Source organism: Arachis ipaensis, chromosome B8, assembly GCF_059453495.1.
Source record: "Arachis ipaensis isolate K30076 ecotype BB chromosome B8, ASM5945349v1, whole genome shotgun sequence".
Lineage (NCBI taxonomy): Eukaryota > Viridiplantae > Streptophyta > Magnoliopsida > Fabales > Fabaceae > Arachis > Arachis ipaensis.
In genome coordinates this window covers 63,697,371-63,714,225 of record NC_142443.1, presented here as the reverse complement: position 1 = coordinate 63,714,225, position 16,855 = coordinate 63,697,371, and positions in this window count along the sequence as shown.

Genomic DNA, 16,855 nt, shown 5'->3' with positions numbered 1-16,855 from the left:
ATAGCATTTCACTAATTTAAATTGAAAATTTGTGTTAAACTTGTTTGAAGACTATAAATTGGAACATGAATTATAGCTAAGAACACACAACCTGTGAGATTTGAGCTTAATTACATGGTTACACTATTTAACCATAATATTTTATTCTTATGTATTCTCTTCTCTATGATTGCAATCTATATTTTGTTCCATTCTATATGTCCATTGTTTAGTGTATATTCATGTATACATATGATTAAGGCCATCATTTGTTATTAGCTCACTTATCCTAAATAGCCCACCATTTCATTTACCTTTGTTTGCCACTTTGAGCCTTTTAATCCCCATTTATTCTATATGTTACCACATCACTAGCCTTAAGCGAAAAAATAATTAATTACCTGATTTGAATCTTTGGTTAGCTTAAGATAAATATTGTGTATCAATTAAGTGTGAGGAATTGTGGGAACCTGGGTTAATGAGAATGTGTTATGTTTCTACTTTATTTGAATATTGGGAATTTGGGTGCCTACTCATGTGAAACCAGAAAAACCATATGCATTGAAATGTTATGTTTGCTTTCATGTTCATAAAAAAAAAGAAAAAAAAGAAGAAAAAAGTTTATTGCAATATAAATAAATAAATAAATAAATAAATAGGGGATAAAATTACCCCAATGTTAAGTTTAATAAAAGATCAATGCATATGTGGTGAAATTAAAGAAAATTTGGTACATGAGTATATGATGCAAAAGTGGGAATTATGGGTATCCGGGCATGATTTTAGAATTACATAGAGTGTGTGTGTGTGTTAGGTGAGAGCTTAGGTTAGTCAAAGATTCATATTATAGCTCACTTGGCTATACATATATCCTCACCCTGACCTTAGCCCCATTACAACCTTGAAAAGACCTCATGATGTTTGCATTGGTATACTAAATATTTGTTGATTGGTTAGATGAAGAACAAAGTTTAGAAAGTATGACTAGAGAAGAGTAGAGTGAATTAACCCTAGACACTTGAGCGATTAGAGTGCATATACACTACCAGTGAGGGTTTAATGCTTGATTCTATGTTCCCTACTTTCATGAGCTATCTTCTTACAAGTTTACTTGTCTCTTATTGTGTGTTAAGTGTTTCAGGGTTTATAGGGATTGAATGGCTTAGAGGATGGAAAGAAAGCATGCAAAAGTAGAAGGAATACAAGAAATTGAAGGAATCGCTAAGCTGTCCAACCTGACCTCTTCGTACTTAACTGACCATAACTTGAGCTACAAATATCCAAATAAGGGGGTTCCAGTTGTGTTGGAAAGCTAACATCCAGGCTTCGAAATGATATATAATTTGCCATAGTTGCCCTGGCGTTTAGGGACGCGCACGCGTGCATCTGCGAAAATTCAGCGTATTAGAATTCGCCCCCAGCGATTTTTGGGCTATTTTTGACCCAGTTCTTGGCCCAGAAAACACCGATTAGAGGCTCCAGAGTGGAGGAATCAGGAGACACTTCCCATTATTCACAATTTAGGTTTTAGATATAGTTTTTAGAGAGAGGATAGGATTCCTAGTTTTATGCTTTTGAGTTGGATATTGAGAAGAGTTACTACCTCCGTTGAAGTCTTTATCATTCTAGTTTGTTTCCTATTCCTTTACTCTTTTTATTCCCCATTTACTTTGTTTAGAGTTATATGGATACCTTTGATTTTGGAATTAATTAATGTAAAGATACTTTTCTGATGGTTTTCAGTGGCTAAGAGAAAGGGGGTTGAATCTTAGCCCCTTTTTCACTTAATAATACTTGCTGGTATTTGAAACAACTTCTAGAGACTTTTTTATTTTTGTCTCGTACCCAGCCACGAGACTTTTTCTTTTTATCTCGTCACTCGGTGCGAGATATTTTTCAGTTTTATCTCCTGGGCAGCAGAAACAGAAATGGAGTAGAAGAGAGAGAGAATTACACCAAGATATATCCTGGTCCAGCTGCTAAGTGCAAGGCAGCCTACATCCAGTCTCCATCACAACAATGATGGAATTTCACTATAATCATTCTTGATTACAAACACCAATTCTCCCTAGGAACTATCCTTCCTATCCGGGACAAGTCCAGAATCTAAACCCCAATCCTGAACTTGACTTGGTCACTGCCAAGCTTTCCAACTGCTAAGTGCTAACCCAACTTGCAAGGGGATTCCCACAGAATCATGAAACACAACACAGATGTACAAAGAACCTCTAAGGAAATCTATGGCTTTTTCTTTTAATTTTGCACTTTTTGCCTTTTTTTGCTCTATGGCTTTTTCTTTATAAACTTCACTGTTTGCCTTTTTTCCATGAGACTCAAGACAGACAAAATTAAACAGAAAAATACAAAATGAAAAACATTGAAGCAGAAGAACTTCTGTTAGCTTAGGTAGCTATGAGAACTCTGTACCTTGCACTCTCACTCCTTGCTTCAAACCCTTGCTGTTCACCCTTATATAGAGGGGGAAGCCTCCATGGTTGAAGCCAAATAAACCAAGCTAATCTTCTTCTTCTTCATGCAAACTGGTTTGGCCAGAGAGAGAGGAGAGATAACCAGATGCAAAACCCAACATGCAATTACCTTTGGTCCTTCCTTGGTCACCAATCTTCATCAATCCGAGCCTTCCATCTTGCCTTGCTCTCCAAGACGGATTCCTAGCCCTTGATGAGTTATGATGATGATAGCTTCATCTGCTCCAACTTCTGCCTCCTCTATCACGTAGCCCCTGTAGCTACCTCCTGTGGTGGTTGAGCAAAATCAGAGACAAGCCATCCCTCCAAGGATCTTCCTCTACTGACCGAAATCTTCATCATCCATTTTTGGTATGGAGAGGCTGAGATCTCTTCACCAAATCTTACCTTTCTTGGTTGAAGATCTTAGCCACAACATGCTTTTTGTTTTCTTTTTCTTGCCATCATTACAATGGTCTTGTTGCTTGTTTCTTCTTCCTTTCGGTAGCTAGCTTTAGCTTCCATGCCTTCTCTATTGAAATGACTGAAGGAGAAAAGGAGAGAGTAGAGAGAGAAGAGAAAAAGAAAGCAAAGCTATGAGTGTTATCACAAATAAATTAATTATGTGCAACTCTCCATGCTTTGTGTAGTAGCGTGTAAGCTACACTTAATTGCCATCAAATCACTTAGACATTTTCTCTTTCATGTTTCCAAGGTAATTAACTCAAGCAAAAAAAATTTTGAAATCCACCACATGATGGAAATGGGATCCGTTGGAAGCATGAAGCAAAAACATTTGCTTTCTCTCTCAATTGGTTTCGGACCAAGCAAGAAAAATAATTTGAACTCATAGTATTTATTGAATTCTGGCCCAAATAACAAAGCAATTCAGCCAATAATATTGCACAAGGCTGATTTTACTGGGCTTGTTTACCAAGATATTGGCCCAATTAGCAAAACTTTATTTCAGCCAACATAATCACATCAATTTAACATCAAGGCTGAAAGTAAAATGCATATATGGGCTTGCACCAATTTTTCTTTTCTTTTCGGTCCAGTAGCAAAATCTGCACCAACAAAATTATTAATTAAACAAGTATGAATTAAGATCAAATTAATAATTTTGTAAATAATTATATTAATAATGTTTAGTCATCACTAATATTAACTTAGAGTTTTCCAAACTCATCATTTTCTATTTAGTTTCATCATTTCTTGATTATTTTCAATTGAGTCCAATTATCATGTCTTCCTTCTACTCCCTTTACATGTATGCAAAATTGGCATCCATGTCAATGGAGTAGGCTTTCAACTTGGAGTTGATTAATATTTGGAGACCCTTGAGTTGGAAGACTCAAGAGTTAATTTTGATTGGAAGTTGTTGGCTGGCTCTCTGGCCACTAACGCTAATCCTTCCCAAGGAAGAGGATTAGGACTTGTGAATAGAAGTTGGCTCCCTACTTGACTTTCCTTTATTCGGTAAGGGTTAACTAAGTAAAAACAACAACCTATTACTATTAATCTTGGAAAATCCAACAAGGATAGAACCTTTAATTAATCTTCTCCCAGTCAAGGCTTTTTATTTTAATTACATAAACCCTCTTGTTAATTTTCATTGCTTTAATTTATAATCATTTATTTTTCCATTCCTCATTCAAAAATTTCTCAGAAAACTCATAACCAATAACAAGAACACTTTCCTGCAATTCCTTGAGAGACGACCCGAGGTTTAAATACTTCGGTTTATTTTTATTGGGTTTGTTTTAGTGACAACCAAATTTTTGTATGAAAGGATTATTATTGGTTTAGAAACTATACTAGCAACGAGAGTTTATTGTGAAATTCTAAACCTTTAAAAATTCGTTCGTCACATATTCATGCATTCATTACTTAAACCATATTCATTAATGTATATAGAAAAGACAAAAGAAAAGAAAAAGCGGACAAAATACCCCAAGAAAAAAAGAAAAAAGAAAAGAAAAGAGAAAAAGAAAGTAAAAAAAAGGGTACAAATTGCCCTAAGGTAAAATAGTGATGACAATGCATATATGTTGTACTTAAAAATGGGATGCATGAGTATGTAGAAAATGATAAAAAAAAAAGGGGGTAATTAGGCTTTACATTATAGTTATACGGATTCTCTTAGGTTAGGTGGGAAGTTTAGGTAATCAAAGATTCAAATTCTAGTCCACTTGACCAAATACAATCCTACCTTGACCCTAACTCCATTACAACCCTTGAAAAGACCTCTTGATATGTGTATTCATGCATTTAATATATGTTGATTGGTAGAAGAAGAACAAGCCTTAGAAAGCAAGATTAGATGAAAATTGAGAGAATCGACCCTCAAACACTAGAGAGATTAGAGTGCAAACACTTCCAGTGAGGGTTCAATGCTCAATCCTATGTTCCCCGCTTTTATAAGCTTTCATCTTGCAAGTTCATTCATGCTTTATTTTGGAATTTGAATTAGTGGAATTTATTGATCATCATACTATTTTAGCCCTATGTGTTCATAAACTCTTGGAGATTGATTTACTCTAACCAAGTGAGTAGAAGCATTCGCATTAGGTGCATTAGTTGCATTTATGTAGATAGGTTGCATTCCATAAGTCTTCTCAATCCTTATATTCTTTTGTCTTTTAATCTTTAGCATGAAGACATGCTTAGTTTAAGTGTGGGGAGGTTGATAATCCCCAATTTTAGGATTTATCTTGTGTTAATTTTGCTAGATTTTATCAATTCTTTTCACACTTATTCATGTAAATTGCATGTTTTTATGATTCCTTCCTAATTATGCTTCATAGTTCAAAACATGCTTCTTAGACCTTAAAAATGCTAAATTTTAATACTCTCCTATTATCATTCGATACCGTGATGTGTTTGTTAAGTGATTTTAGGATTTATAGGGCAAGAATGGCTTAGAGGATGGAAAAGAAGCATGCAAAAGTGGAAGGAACATGAAGAATAGAAGTTGTGAGAGGGTGGTTCCCACGCGCACGCGTGACATTCCGCGTACACGTGATATTTGCAAAGTCTGACTGACGCACACTTCTGATCTTCCGCGCGTGACTTGTGAAGACTTCAGCCAATGCACACGCGTGACCCATGCGTACGCGTGATGTTCAGGACGTGACTCATTTATGAAAAATGTGGCTGGTGATTTCTGATTTGCTCCAGGCCCAATCCAACCCATTTCTGATGCTATTAAACCCAAGGATTGGAGGGGAATGAGATAAGTAGTTATAAAATAGGTTTTTATCATGTTTTATGAGAAATTCTAGAAGGAGAAGCTCTCTCTTCTCTCTAGAATTTAGGATTTCTTACTTCAATTTCTTTTTAGATTTAGGTTTTAATCTTGTTTTAATTTAGTTTTCTTTACTTTGTATTGTTCTAGTACCCAATTTATCTAACTTTTCTTGTTAATTCCTTTATGTTGCCAATTTTAGTTTTATAAACTATCTTGTTAATTTCAATTCCCTTTTAATGCAATTTTATATTTTCATGTCTTTTGATGTTTGCTTTAGTTACTATTATTGATCCCTTGCTTGGGTTTGTTATGGTTTTTATTAATTTTTGTATTGTATGATGTTTGCCTTTATTTCCTACCAAGTGTTAGACAAAATGTTTTCACTGGTTATGGAGTAGTTTTCTACTATCTTAGCCTATGCTAAGGGAATTGAGTGACATTGAGTAATTGGATCTAATTAGATTGGTGATTGGGAACCCTTGTTGATCAATTTGATACCCATTAACACTAACCCACTACTAAGTTAATTAATAGCTAGGTTGGGACTTATAGGTTGATGCTGATCAAGCCTATTTGACATAATTCAAGCATAGAAGTAGACTTGATGGGATCGGTCCCTCATAATTGTCAATATATGGTTTCTAGACAAGGATGGTGATCTCAATTTCTATACCTTAGCCAAGAGTTCTTTTGCAATTCATATTTGAAACCCAAATTCTACTTACTTGCTTCTCGCTTTAGTTAATTTTAGTTGTTTAGTTAGTTCTAGAATAGAATTAGATTCATATATTATCTTGTTAAGTTGCCATTTACTTTCTTGTTATTTACATTTCTTATCAAATGCTACCTCACCCCTGATTTCCTTCATAGCCAATAATTGAGCACTTGATTGAAATTCCTAGGGAGAATGACCTGGGATTAATACTCCCGGTTATTTTGATTTGTATTATGACAACCTTTTAAACTTTGATTGAGGGTTAATTGTTGGTTTGGACTATGCTTGCAACGAAATTCCTTTGAGAAATTCTAAATCGATGATTGCCCTCTCATCATCGGCTTAGGAAGTTTTTAAATTCTTAGAAGGCTTGCTCATATTCTTGGGTCCACTAGAAATTGTGCCCCTTCTTAGGAACTGCATATAACAGCAACGGCTTCAAAGCTGAGTTGGCCAAGAATCTGGATAGAGTTGCCAGCCTACCATTCAATTGTTGCACTTCTTTTAAGCACGTCAGGCTTTACATTTTTGGTATAGCCTTGCATTTATCCAGGTTAGCTTCAATACCTCTTTGGATAAGCATGAACTCAAGGAACTTCCCGGCTTCTACTACAAAGGTACACTTTGTGGGATTTAGTCTTATCACGTGTTGTCTTATAGTGAGAAACACTTCCTGAAGGTTGAATAGCAGCTTGTCCTCCTTCTTGGTTTTGACGAGCATGTCATCCACGTATACCTCCATGAGTTTTTCTAAGTAGGGTGAGAATACCTTATTCATCAATTGCTGGTATGTGGCTCAATATTTTTTAACCCGAAGGGCATAACTACATAGCAATAGTTGACCCTTGGAGTGATGAAAGATGTCTTTTCTTAGTCGAGCTTGTACATTGAGATTTGGTTGTATCCCGAGTAGGCATCCATGAAGGAAAGAAATTTGTACCGTGAGGCTGAATATACTAAGGCATCAATACTAGATAGAGGATAGGTGTCTTTTTGGTATGCCTTGTTGAGGTCAATGTAATCAACACACATTCTTAATTTTCTATTTTGCTTTTTCATGAGTACCACGTTGGCTATCCATAAGGAGTATTTTATTTCCCTTATAAACCTAGCTTTCAGAAGTTCTTGCGCCTATTCTTTAGCAGCTTGTGCTCTTTTGGGACAGAGTTTTCGTCGTTGTTGCTGTATAGGTCGTGACCCCAGGTACACAGTCAGTTTGTGGCACGTTAAGTCAAGATCGATATCCAGTATGTCGAGGCTTTCCAGACAAAGAGGTCAAAATTGTCTTATAAGAGTTTGATAAGATCCTGTTTCATCTTTTGATCCAAATTGGGTCCCACATTTGTGGTTTTTCCGACCTCTTCCCCTATCTGCACCTCTTTGGTCTTTCCTTCGGGCTGAGGTCTCAGCTCTTTACAAACTCAGACACCTCTGAGTTCTATTTAATTGACCTCCTTTCCTTTCGTATAACCACGTATATTCAAGCTTTCATTGTAGCATCTTCTAGCCAGCTTTTGGTCTCTCCTTATAGTTGCGATTTCCTCTGGGGTAAGGAATTTCATGCAAAGCTGTGGAGTTGATACTATTACAACGAGCCGATTTAGGGTTGTCCGACCTATTAGGGCATTGTAGACTAACACAACATCTACCACAATGTAGTCTATACTCAAGGTTCTCATTTTTTATCCCTTTTCGAAGGTGGTATAGAGGGATATGAACCCTAAAGGTCGGATAAGAGAGTCTTCCAGACCAAAGAGGGTATCTGGGTATGCCTTCAAGTCTTTTTTTTCAAGCCTAGTTTGTCGAATTCCGGTTTAAACAAGATGTGAGCTGAGCTTCCTTGATCTATCAAGTTTCTATGAAGGTTTGCAGCAAAAATCATTGTTATCATAATTGGATCATTGTGCTCAGGTACTGTGCCTCGGGTATTCTCTTTTGTGAAAGTTATTATGGGCAGTTCAGGTGTTTTCCCGACTACTTCAGATTGTCTGACCTGGTACACTTCCTTCAAGTGTCGTTTGTGATAGGACTTGGTTGTTCCTCCTCCTGCAAAGCCACTAGCGATTGTGTGGATATGTCTTTCGGGTGTCCTATGTGGTTATTCTTATCATCCTCTGTTCTCTTCGTCTCTTTTTCTCTTGCTGGTTTCATATGACTTTTCAGCAAGGTATTTATCCAACTGCTCTTGTCAAGCTAACTCTTCAATCACATTTCTCAAGTCGTAGCAATCGTTGATGGAATGTCCATAAATTTTGTGGTATTCACAATATTTTGACTGACTTCTACCCTTCCTGCCCCGGATGGCTTTTAGAGGTGGTATTTTTTTAGTGTGGCATATTTTTTTGTAAATATTGACCAGTAATACTCGTAGTGGAGTATAGGAATGGTATCTTCGAAACCTATTTGAGTTGTATTCTTCTTTCTTCTTGGGTTCCTTTTCTTTTCCTTGAGGCTGATGTTGACTGCTTGACCCTGACATAGGTTTCCTCGGTTGTATAATTTTCTCTATATTAATATACTTCTCAACTTGCTCTTGGACCTTATACAGTGAGGTCAGGTGTTTTTTTTATATGTATTGTGAGAAAGGTCCTTTCCTGAAGCCATTGACAAGTGCCATTATGATTGCTTCAGTAGCCAAACTTTGGATCTCTAAGTATGTGTTGTTGAATCTCTCCATGTATGCCCTAAGGGTCTCCCCAACTTCTTGTTTTACACCCAAGAGGCTCGGGGTATGCTTGGCTTTTTATCTTTGGATGGAAAATCGAGTGAGGAAGCTCCTTGCCAGTTGGTCGAAATAGGTGACCGACCTAGGAGGGAGACTGTCAAACCACTTCATCGTCGCCTTTGTTAAGGTAATCGGGAATGCTTTGCACCAAGTAGCGTCCGAGGTGTCAGCCAAGCACATCCAACTTTTGAAGTTACTCAAGTGATGGTGGGGGTCGGTGGTACCATCATAGAGGTCCATGTCTGGGCTCTTAAAATTTCTAGGGACTTTGGGTCGCATGATCTCCTCTGAGAATGGATCTTCATCCCAAGGGTGTGGTTTCTCGATCTGTCCAAGAACTTCTACCCTTGAGGTCAGACTTCAACTTTCTCAATTTATCTTCCATCTTCCTATGTCATTTTACTTCTCATTGTAAGGCTCATTTGGATTCACGCTGCTCTAGTTAAATCTCAAGCTTCTCCAGTTGGCCTTGGCCCATGGACTAATCTTATCAGCTTCGTTGCATCTCTATCTCATGATCCTCTATGTCTGTGAACTTCAGACTCGAGTCTCCATCCTCTTTGGCCATTTTGCTATATTCCTTCGTCGGTCCCCTCCTCCCCCCCCCCCCATTTCTTTGTGCAGGGATAATGAATGTTCGGTTGTCATTGATCTAATTTTCTTCTAGGTGTTTCGATTTGGATGCCGTATGTCTGTCTTCTGGGTAATCATCCACCATGGTTGGGTGTTGATGTAAACCCCCGTAATTAGTAAATAATTAACTAATAAATTAATTATTAATTCAAGAAATTAGAAAATTAAATTTTTATAGTTTAATGAAATAGAAATAATTAAAATATAAATTTTAACACTAATTTTAAAGAATATAGCCTAGAACCGGGCCAACGGGCCGAACTAGTGAAACCGGGCCAATGGCTCATTATATAAAACCCACTAATTCAGCTTTATTCTTCCCCATACCACCGAAACACGTTGAAAGCTTGAGGGGAGGAGAAAACAAAAACTCCAAACCCTAACCTAACCTTCAATCTCATATAACTTCCAATACGGAGCTCCGACTGCCGCACCATTTGCAGCAACGCATCCATCACGTCGAGCTCTACAAAGCCCGATAATCAATTTGATAAGGAAACTTCAATATCACTCCTAGCATATCTTTCTCCCAATTTTAAAAAATTTGGATAATTGGTTATTGAAATTTGATGTTTTGGTGTTTAGGATCAAACTAGCTTGAGAAAATTGGTGAGTTTTGTTCAATTCAGGCATGAGTATGGTAAGGACTCTCAAAACCTTGTGAAATATTGGACTATGTGAGTTTGGGTGTTGAAATTTTGTATATGGATGTAATAATATGTATTAGGTAGTGTATATGTGAATTTGGAACACATTTGAGGATATTGGAAGCTTGGATTAAGCTTAGGTGCTGAAATCTTGGTGGTGGAGGCTTGAGATTGTGCTATTTGAGGTGTCTTCGGCTTAGGGAGGAATCGGCCAAGGTATGGTTTTAATTTCTCGTAGATAATATATAACATTTCGTAAAAACGTAGGCTGGACGACCTAGGATAAGTTGAATTATGTGTTTGGTGCATAATTATTGGTTTAGTTGATGTGATATATGTTGAATTGATGAGGTATGGTTAGCTTGATGGTTAATGATATGGATGTGATTGATGTTGGTGAAATGATGAGAATTGATGAATGATTATGATTTATGCTATGGTTTGTTGATGAATTGTGTTGTTGTTAACTATTAATTGTTAGGTAAAACTTGATAAAGTTGAGCACTGGAAGATGGTGGAAGGGACGAAATAGTTAGGTGATTACTTTGAGTGTATTTGGAGTTGTTTTAAGGTGTGAACTTTGGTTTTGAAATCGAGAATTTGGAAAAATAGAGGTTTGGACGCTTTTGGTAAAAGTAGATTTTTACCAAACTTTAACGAACCATAACTTGATCCTCGCATTTTGGATTTGAATAAAATTCAAAATAAAGATAATTTCAAGAGCTTTAAAATGGTATAAATTTTGTGGAAATCAGAATTTTGTAGAGGATGTTATGGTCATCGGAAGTTAAGAGCCAAAAGTTGAATTTTACATAAGTTCCAGAAAATCAGGTTTTCTGGTGTGTGTGCATACGCACACTAGTGTCTGCACGCACAGGCCAGGGAGTGTGTTTTGGCTCATGCGTACGCACGAGGGGGTGTCCGTACACATACCCTGAGGTTTTGGCAACTGTGCGTACGCACACTATGATGTGTACACACAAGCGTGGGAAGGCTTCCTGTTGCATGCGTACGCACACTTTAACAAATTTGGGCAGTGCGTGTGCACGCACACACGTATGCGTACGCACACTACCCTGTTTTGCACAAAAACTCTGTTTTTCAATGTTTCATCTTTTCAGCAAGCCTATAAAACTCCAAAACCACTGTTTGGATAAAAATATATCATTTTTGAACCATCATCCATTCCTCTGACTTTCTGAAACTCTGAAAATTCTGTTTAAAGTTTATTAGTGAGGTTTTGAGTTATGAAGTAAGGGTTAGTGAGTGGGAGAAGATAGAATTCGTATCGAAGAAGTTGGAGAAGTGGATATTTGATTTGATAAAATGATGAAAGTAATGAATGAGGCAACTTTGAGAATAATGCAATATTGAGGAATGATGAATCATAATTGATGATTGATTTAAGTTCAAATGAATTATATGGATTATTGCATTTCTTTTATCTGAGATACGAGTTTTTCTGGGTAAATATAGTGGCTTGCCACCACTTGCTCTAGGTTGAGATTCGATACTCTGTTGACCCTACGTTGCAATATGTGGCCAGAAACTTTAACTCCCCAGAAATTCCCCCAATGAGCTGAATTTGATAAATGATTGAGAAAAAGCTATGCATAGACTCTTGGGGATGCGCGCACGAGGGACTGTCCAGGGTTAGCTACCGGGCAAGTCGGGTTTGGCTTGATAACTAACATATGAGACTCATCAGTCATAGGGCAGGCATACATCATATGCATATGTTTGTTTTGTTTGATGGTGCATTATTTGTGATCACTATGCTTATTTGCTATACTTGCTACCTGCTGTATCTGAATCCTGCTTGTGTTTTCTTTGTCTGTATTATTTGTCTGTGTACCTTAGATGCCCCTTGTCTGGCGGAGTGATGCACCGCTATTTGGTGGTGCATCTTATGCTGAATTTAGGGGATTTTATCACCCTTTTCTCACATTTACCCACTAAAATAGCATAGTTTCATGATTGTCTCCTAATTTGTGCTTAAGTGTGAGAACATGTTTTTTAAGCCTTAATTAGCTAAATTTAATTCACCTTTGATTCCACTAGATGCCTTGATGTGTGTGTTAGTGATTTCAGGTTGAAAAGGCTAGAAATGGATCAAAAGAATGAAGAGAAAATCATGCAAAGTGGAGAAAATATGTAAAATCAAGGATTGGGAGAAATTCACTCCACACGCACGCGCAGCAGACGCGCACGCGTGAAACAATGAGGTTGCATGGCGACGCGTACGCACAGATGACGCGTACGCGTGGATAGCAATTTGTCAAACAACGTGCACGCGTGCTGTACGCGTACACGTCAATGCTCGCACGTGACCCACTTAAAGTGAATCTACTGGGGGCGATTTCTGGGCTTTCCAGGCCCAAATCCAACTCAACTCTGATGCTATTTAACCCAAGGATTGAAGGAGAATCACAACTTTTGAACATATTACATTATTTTAGTTTAATTTTGGAGGGAAAGTTAGTTTCTAGAGAGAGAAGCTCTCTCTTCTCTCTAGAATTAGGATTAGGTTAGATCTAGATTAGGATTTCTTAGATCTAGGTTGATTTCATGCTTAGATTTACTTTTTCTTTTGTAATTCTTCTTCTTCTACATCTCCTCTCTCTAGTTTAGCATTTAATTCTTGTAATTCTCTACTTTTATGTTGATGCATTTTTGTTTCTTCTATTTCTCTCTTAATGCAATTTATGATTCATGTTCCTTTATTGTTGAATTGCTTTGTTATTGTTTAATTCCTTTTATTTTCCTTTTATGCCTCTCAAGTGTTTGATGAAATTCTTGGTTGGATTTTAGTATAGATTTTTCTCCTCTTGGCTTTGGTAGAGTAATTAATGACTCTTGAGTTATCAAACTCCTTTGTTGATTGATAATTAGAAGTTACTAATTGACTTGAATGCCACTGAAGCTAGTATTTCCCTTGGGATTTGGCTAGGACTTGTGAAATCAAGTTAATTCATCTACTTGACTTTCCTTCATGGTTAGAGGTTAACTAAGTGGGAGCAATGGACAATTCTCATCACAATTGATAAGGATAGCTAGGATAGGACTTCTAGTTCTCATACATTGCCAAGAGCTTTTCTAGTTGTTAGTTTATTTCTTTTGCAATTTACAATTCTTGTTTCTTATTTCGAAAACCCCAAAACATACCTCTAACCAATAACAAGAACACTTTATTGTAATTCCTAGGGAGAATGACCCGAGGTTTGAATACTTCGATTATTATTTTTAGGGGTTTGTACTTGTGACAACAAACAAATTTTTGTACGAAAGGATTATTGTTGGTTTAGAAACTATACTTGCAACGAGATTTCATTTGTGAAATTCTAAACCGTCAAAAATTCACTCATCAAAATGGCGCCGTTGTCGGGGAGTTGCAATAGTGTTATGTTATTGGTTATTGTATATATGTGAATATTGTGAATAGCTTGATTTTTGGATTGCTTGTTAGTTTTTGCTAGTTTTAGGACTTTGTTTCATTATTTCTTCTTAGCTTTTATTTCTATTTTCTCTTTTTATTATGAATTCTCACTTTGGCTATGAGTTTGGTTCTAACTATGTTGTAGGAAATGGAAGCTACAATGAGGATGTGTATCAAGGATGGGATAATCAAAGGTGGAAAGAGCCATATGCATATGATCAATTTTCATGGCAACAACCTCCCTCAATGCACTATGAACAAGAGCCATTCTATGATGCATATCAATCCAATGGCTATCGTGAATCTCCTTGTGACTTTCAAGAACCCCCACCATGTGCCTATGAACCTTATCCTCAATATAACCCTCAACCATACTCACAAGCCCCTTTTTCACCAAACACCTTCATATGACCCTAATCCTTATCCACCATACCAACAACCATATGAGTCATGAACCACATATAGAACCATCACCATTCCAACCCCAAAAATTCCAAGAACCACCTCCTCCATACTATTACCAAGATGAACCACCTCCAATGTACGTAAATTTTCAACCACAAGATGAATTTTACTTTCCACCACAACCTTCCATGGAAGAATATTCATGTCCATTGATCCAAGAGCAAGATGATCTTACTTATGCTAGCAAGTTGGAACAAGAATCAAAAGATCGTCTCAAGGAAGCATTGGATCAACTTCAAGCAACCATGGAGCGTGTTGTGCAACAAGTGGAAAAAGTAGAGAGTGTTGAACCGCCACATCCTTACCAAGAAGAACCACCTTCCTATTATGAACCCTTTCTCCAAAATAATGAACCCCCATATCTATCCCAAGCCCCAATTGATGATTCTCTCACTTTGATAGTTCAAGAACAAAGAGAAATTGAAAGGGAGGCACCATAATCCATAGCCGCCTTGAATGAGATGGTAAACCGATTAGCCTCTCAATGCTTGAACACTCAAAGCGCTCCTATGGCCACATGTGGAGAAACAAGTGAAGAGTATAGCATGAAGGAGAGCTTAGAAACTCCGGTGGAACATGAGGAATGTTGTTCTGTATTGGACCAATTGGAGGAAGCTACGATTGTTAGAGAAGAGGAACAAGTGGTTAAAGACATGGGTAAAGTAGAACAAGAGGTGGATTTCAAGCTTGAGAACACTTCCACACCAAGCAATGTTGTTGATGATTTTGTGGAAGTTTTTGAACATTCTTTTGTTGAGCTTGAAATTGATAGTGAGGAAGATAATATGCAACCTACTACACATATTATGGAAGATGAAAAATTGAAAGAAGTTGAGCAAGCAATAAGTCCTATTGTTGAAGTTAATTCCACACCAACTAATGTGCTATGTGAGATTGTTGAACCTTCCTCATTGTGTTGTGAAATTGATGTTGAGGAGACTAGTTCTCTAACACATGACTGGGGCATTGAGGAATGTATAGAAAAAGTTGGTGAACAAGGAATTGACATTGAAGAAGCTTTCAAAGATGTGGAGGTAGTCAAAGAAGAGCACAAGGGAGTAGCACTTGCAAGATTATTGGGACCACCCCTTCCTAAGTCACCATCTTACACAACAATCAAGTGGGTAAAATTCTTATCCCTAAGCTTTACTTTCTCACTTGAATATGGTTTGGTTGAAAATGATGGTTAACTTAGAGCTCTTTGTGGAGTTAAGAGTAGGAGAGAGTCATGTAGTGGTTGGAAACGTCACTCTAAGTTCATGATGGTTGCATGCTCAAAGTTGAATAGACATGGTTGGTGTAGAACTAGAGTGCTCAGGTCTAGAGGGATGCTTGGTCATTCTACTGAGAATTCATCTTGCCTGCCACCCGGTTGGAACAATGATGATCAACTTGAAGACGGGTGTCAAAATAAAGTGTGGGATCCTGGATCGCACATGGAAAATCAACTTTGGGAGCTCATGGTTTGTGAAGAACTCCATCAAAGCTTGAAGGCATTAAATTTGAAGAATGGAGCCCATTGGAGACTCAAGCATTAGTGGATGTTCAAGGATAGCTTTAAGCAAAAACCACCTTGATGAGGAGCTCCCCATAAGTCCAACTTAAAGACAATAAACAAAAGTGCTAGGTGGGAGACACCCCACCATGGTAAAATCTTTCCTTTTTTATCTTTTATAAATATTGGTAAAAATTAGTTTAATTTCATGTTTTAATTAATTTGTTGAGTTTATTTGGTAGTTTAGTATGTTAAATAAGGTTTTATGGTGTTTTGGTAGCTGTTTGGAGGTTTGGAATGCTTGGTTTGGTGCAAAAACATAGAAATATTTTGAAAAACAGGGCACCAATCCACGCGTACGCGTGCCTCACGCATACGCGTGACACAAGCATTTTCGACCATCCACGCGCACGCGTCCCCCACGCTACGCGTGGATGCAAAAATTTTACCTCCAAGCCAGATTCCAGAGAGTTGTGCCTGCATCGCGCCAACATTGTGCCTTTCGCGCAAGCCAACTCACGCGTACGCGCACACGACGCGTACGCGTCGCGCTCAGAATAAGTCATCGATGCGCACGCGTGACGTACGCGTACGCGTCGTCTCCACTGCACCATTCCCATGCGCACGCGTGATGCACGCATACGCGTGGATGCCCTTATTTCATCCATCTTCTTTTCTCATCATCTTTCCATTTCTTCTCTTCTCCTTTCTTCCTCCCTTCTCCTATACCTCATCCAACACTACCATACACCATCAACCATTAGTTAGTTTAGTTAATTAGCTACTTTGATGGTTTAAGTTTTGTTTAATTTTCTATTTTTCATGATGAGTGTTGGATTATTGATTTTGTTTACTATATATTGCTGCTTGGTACTAATTGATGTTATTTTAGCATAATCATTTTTGTCATTCATTGTTGGATTCCTTGATTGAGGTTAGGATTTTGATACTTGTTTTTGAGCTTCTAATGCTTAATGCTTATGAACACCGAGTGAATGACATTGCCTTCAAGCTCTTAAATCTTTTTGAATTGCATGATTTG